The sequence below is a fragment of the Clytia hemisphaerica genome, unplaced genomic scaffold (genome assembly GCF_902728285.1).
Source record: "Clytia hemisphaerica strain Z4C2 unplaced genomic scaffold, Clytia hemisphaerica genome assembly, whole genome shotgun sequence".
Classification (NCBI taxonomy): domain Eukaryota; kingdom Metazoa; phylum Cnidaria; class Hydrozoa; order Leptothecata; family Clytiidae; genus Clytia; species Clytia hemisphaerica.
In genome coordinates this window covers 461,141-466,926 of record NW_027103774.1, presented here as the reverse complement: position 1 = coordinate 466,926, position 5,786 = coordinate 461,141, and positions in this window count along the sequence as shown.

Genomic DNA, 5,786 nt, shown 5'->3' with positions numbered 1-5,786 from the left:
TGAAATAGATTGTGCTTTTGACCAGAAATTCCTTACGATACGAGTCAAAACATTCAGTGTGATTTTCGTTGGAAAGATAATAGCGAGGACATTTCTGACATTTTTCAACATTTCCTTTGTTGAATTTGATGAAGTTTTGTTGACATTGTTTACAAGTAAACCCATATTCGGAATTCCATTTCGTGAATTGTTTCAAACGTTTTCCTCTGCTTTGTTCCCAGCCTGGTGAACACTGATATGATTCACATGTAGTTTCAAAGACACCTTCTCTTAATTTCGCATTTATCTCCTTCAGACTGAAGGACAACGTTTCCTCGTTCGAGAAGTACATCTTATATACGAAAAAGTCTGACATCTTTCTTATAAAAACCACACCAATGTTTGAAAAGGGAAATGATATGTATAATTGTGATATTGTTCCCTTTTCACCAATAAATTCAAAGATCGTATCAAAAAGGGTAAATGCTGTTTCGACCACCGTTTTATTTTGTTCAAAATGTTTTTCAAGTAGAGATATTTGCCTTTTGAATTTTCCCCCGTTGTTTACGATTAATTGACGCATTTTGGTTTGGTAGTTGAAAATCACTATTTTTTCTTGATCACCAAATAGGAAAGCTGAGTCTATCATAGATTCTGTAAGGTCGTGAGTGAACCAGATAAAATTTGTATAAAAATAAATGTTTACAGTTTTCACAAACTTTATTTGATCATGAGGATCGCCAAACAAGACCAAAACATTATGCGATAAATCTTGATGTAAAATGTCGACAGCTCTGGTAAAGTTGGTGGAATTTTGAATGTCAATAGTATCTGTAAAATAGCAAGTATCAAAAAGGTCTTGTTGGCTTATCGTGTCAATAAACCTTCGATGCATTTTTGAATAATATTCACTGGAATCTCTTTTCGGTCCTTTTAAAAGTAATAAACCGAAACGCTTCCATCTGAAGATTTCCATGTGTTTAGCAAAAGTGTTCGATTCTAGCTCTAAAAAGTCAACAAAAGTATAATAATTAAGATGCTTATTACCGTTGAAATTATTTATTTTACTGATTTGATTTATAATTAGGACAATTGAATGTCGCCTTGCCGTTATCAACTTTGAAAATAATTCGGTCATTTCTTTATCCATGTGAACTATAAAAAACAAGATCGTGTTTTTATTTCTAGTAAGATGTCTCCAATTAACTATGCCTATATTGCTGAATTTGATTAAAGAAGCATTAAATTGTATATTCACTTCAAGATCCAATATCAACGTGGTTGTTAGACGAATCAGTAGTTCACGATCTTGACAAACATCAAAACTTAGATATTCAAGGTCGTCGAATGTCGAGTACCGTTCTTTGGCAAGATTGAATGTTTTGTTAATGACATTATGGTAAAGAACAGCTCTCCTTTGCAAATCTGTCTTGTTTAAATTTCCATCACATTTTGAAAAAATGCCAATGATCTTTTCTGAGGTGGTGAAAGTTAATGCAACAACTATGAGCAGTATTTGTAAAATCATTTTACCCATTTCTTTCGGAATACTTCAATTAGCCTCACTTGAATATTATATCCCTTCGTATTTTTTTCGAGGCGTTTTTATATAAAAATATTTTTTGTAATTAAATATTTTTCCTTTTGCCTACTTTTTTTATTATCCTGATTTTGATTTTTTATAATTAAATATTTTTCCTTTTGTCTCCTTTTTTTGATTATCCTTTACTAAAATTAAAAACGCAATCTGTTCCAGTTTCGTGGGGTGTTCTTTCTTCATTGCTCACAGTTCTGGTGTAGGGGGGGATTTTGTTCGTTTTAATTAAAAAAAAACTTTATTCAATCTATCCACGATATTTTATAATAGCCTCCCTCTCGAGATCTATGTAGAAGATAAAGCTAATAAAAATCTAACCTGCAATAAAATATTATATTATCAAAAGCATCTTTTCTTGACAATGTCACAAAATAATTTACATGTTTTTTTTATAAAAACATCCAAGATATTTCAGGCCTTTGAATATTGTTCAATTTTCAATCTTCACCTTACGTGGATTAATAATGACAGGGATTAAATTTCTATGGATGATATACAATTTTAAGTAAAATACCACGTAATTTTTATTCTATCTTCCCATCTGCAAAATAAAATTACAGCCAAAATTAATCCACAACCCTAAAAATATTCTTTATGTCGAAATTTTGTGAGTATTTTTGTGCACTTTTTTTTTTTTTAAGCATCTATAAAACCATAAACTAAACCGTTTTTACCTTGATGAAAGCAAAAATATTTTCATGAAAATGTTAACATTTTGTGTTTTTTTTTTCTGGAAGAGCCTAATGTATTACAATTGCCTTTATAGTATACAGATGAATCTAACCTTATTTGATAAGATCATTAAATTACATACTGTAGAGTCTTTCAAAAATATATCGATACCAAATACCTTATTACACAAATATTACTAGGCAAGTATTCGATACCGTCGATTACAAAACGCTACTGGTAAAACTACAAAAGATAGGCTTTTCGAACAGTGCTGCCATGCTTATGCTTTCGTACTTATGTAATCGTCGCCAATTCGTCTAGATTGACGAAAAAAATCTGACTACGGAACTGTATCGTTTGGGGTACCTCAAGGCTCTATACTTGGACCAATTAATACCATTAACCTACAAGATAACATCGATGGAGGGATTACAAACCATTAAACAGACGACACTGCTATCTATGAACACTGTACGACAGTAAACCTCCCAGCTTCAATCGTCAAATTAACACATCGTTTAAACCAACTTAGAGAATGGTCAACCACTAATAATCTGGCGTTTAACAACAACAAAAAAACAAAATCATACTACTGTCAACACTTAGAATGACAAACTTTCACGATTTCATGAACCCCGATCACGCAACCTTTCATATCTATCACACAGACCAGTTGATAGAACGAATTACCGTGAATAAACTTTTTGGCACCCAATTCGATCAAAATCTAAACTGGGAAACTCATATCGGTAAACTCTGTCAATCAGTTTACGCAAAATTATACGTGCTACGCTATCTTCGTCGTACAGCAACATTTCGTATGCGGAAGCAACTGGCAGAAGCCCTTCTTATATCGAAATTACACTACTGTTGTTCATTGTTCTGCAACCTGCCACAAATCCAGTTGAAAAAACTTCATAAACTACTATGCAGAATTGCAGCTTTCGTGACGCTGAGATATTCTACAATCGAGGATGTAGTACAGCTTGGTTGGTTACCGATCCAGCAGCAAATTCATTTTGAACTTTTGAAACTTGCACACAAATCGATTCACCAGGATGAGCTTCCATCGTACTTAAAATGTTTTAAATTAAGAGTTGCTGGACGTAATAGTCGTAATGTTGAGGAAGTTGAATCTAAATACGAAAATAATGTATCGGAAAAATTATTTTTTGGCAAGGCAAGTCGCCTTTTGAATGATATTCCAAGAGCTATCAGGGATGAACCTGATCACAAAGAATTCGCAATATTTAAAAAAAATATTTATTAGATCGTAGTCTGGCAATATTTTATACACATTATATCTAATTTTTTTCTTTCTACAATCGGTAACCTCACAGCAATCTATACATTACTCAATCTTATAGTTTTCTTCGTTCGAGTTAGCAGTATTTAACTCTACAATTTCTCATCATGTTCAAGTCTTAGCAACGTTTTTCGGGTTGTTTCAGTTTTTTTTTCAAGCTTGGCACCATTTCTCACTTTTTCCCAATTTTTCGTATTCCAAGCCATTATATTGTAGATTCTATGATCATGAGGTCAAGTGGTTGTATTATTAATATTTACCTAAAATATTTACAATATTTACTTAATATTTTAGTCTGGTGGTCTGAACAACACTGAAATTTCCACAGGATTAGCCACTACAACTACAACTTAACCAAACTTCTCCTAAATTTAACACTACAACATCAACAAGCTATGCTTTCTAGTTTTTTCTGCAATTTTCTGAGCTCTGTCAGTATCCTTGAGTTTTGTTTTGTGTTTTGCTTCTACAGTTTTACGGTTTTACAATCTGCAATTTTGTGAGCTCCGTCAGTATCCTCTTGAGTTTTTTTCGTGTTTTGTTTCTACAGCATACTTTTTTCATAGAATATAATTATCTTTTTATTTAAATATGATTATTTTTACATAGGAGGAACAGCCATTGTAAAATAATATGGAAGAGCCTGAAAGACAATTAATAAATAACTAGCCGGTACCCGGCGTCGCACGCCGGTTTAGCTATTTGTTGAACGCATTTAAAGTCCTTTGGATGTTGGGAAGGTGGCTTAAACACGATGAAATCAGAATTAAAGAGAAGAATTCTCTTCAAAGTTTGACTCTATCCCTCCCGGGTGACGTATCTTTTAACCATATTTAGAAAAAGATTCTTGTGGCAAAAATGATCAGAAAGCAGAAAAAGGGCGTCATTCCCAAATTACACCATACCGGCGACCAGCAACGTCCGAGACGGCTCTGCAATTAGATTTTTTTTCTCGCTTCGCTCGCGTTATATGTTTGCCGTAGTTCTTGATGTTTAGGAAAACTTTGATGTCAAGATAAGCAGAGTGAAATAATAGACATGACACGAGATTCGTCGAAAAAAGGCAGCCGGGGGGGGGGGGGGGGGTACTTAGGCAAGAGAAGGGTATGGGTATGTGCCGGCCTTAAGGGTGCCTTTTTTGAAAGCTGGCAGTTTGAAAAATCGGAAAATCAAACTTCAGTCCCACTAAGAATCGGAAAAATAGGAAAATTTCAACTTTTTGTCCCCAGAAAGATAGAAATTTGGTCAAATTAGTTCCAAAAAGTGAATTAAAATTCAGACAATTTCCCTTGTTTCTTCTCCTCTTTATTCTGCTAAGGGTCCGAGGGACAGGGCCGAAAGTCAGCTCGCAACCATAGTCCCCCCGGAAGGCAGCTAGGACACGCAGACAAAAAAGCGTGATAGCGCAATTTTATGTTGCTTTTTATAAAATAACTTCTTCATAACTTCGATAACTTTTCAAATTCAACAATGACTTAGATTTACAGCAAAATAATTATCGGCATAGATGTTTAAAGGTCCCTTTTTACGAAGAAAGAACTCTAGTTTTTACCGCCTTTTGAATTTATTTTTAATGTTGCTGTTGTTCTAAAAAAATTTTCTTGTGATTCTTATGTTTTATTTTGTATTTGTTCTTTTCTTTAACAGATTCTGTTTAAAAGATTTTCTTTTGTTTTGAAAAGAATTCGAATGTCTCAAATCAAATAAGCTCGTTAATTACATTCGAAAACATAAAAAAAAAGAAAAGAAAAAAAAAAGAAAAACTCTAATCTATCAATCAAAACAAAGTCTTTATAAAACGGCGCAAATCTGATTCAACACATTTGTGGAGCAAGAAGCAGAAGTCATCTTTTAAAAGAACAAAACATTGCTTGCGAAAACGAAAGTGACACACAAAAAACAAAAACAAACAAACATACATACAGACTACGGCTATTAATATATTGATAAAAAATAAAAAATGAAAAAATAAATAAAATTGGAACCTAAATAATTTTGATTCCCCTACCCCTTAGCTTTCCAAAAATGTATAACAAGTGCTTTGACCAAAACAATCGAGCGATTATACAAAATGCCCTATACTAATATGAAAAATATTGGATTCGACTTTGTCCAATAACTGTTTAATATTGCCCCATAATATATTGTGTAGTGTATGTAGCCCTTTAAGGTTTGTGCCACTTTTTGGATGACGGATTGAGTCTAGCGTTTTCTCTCTATTTTCACGCAATT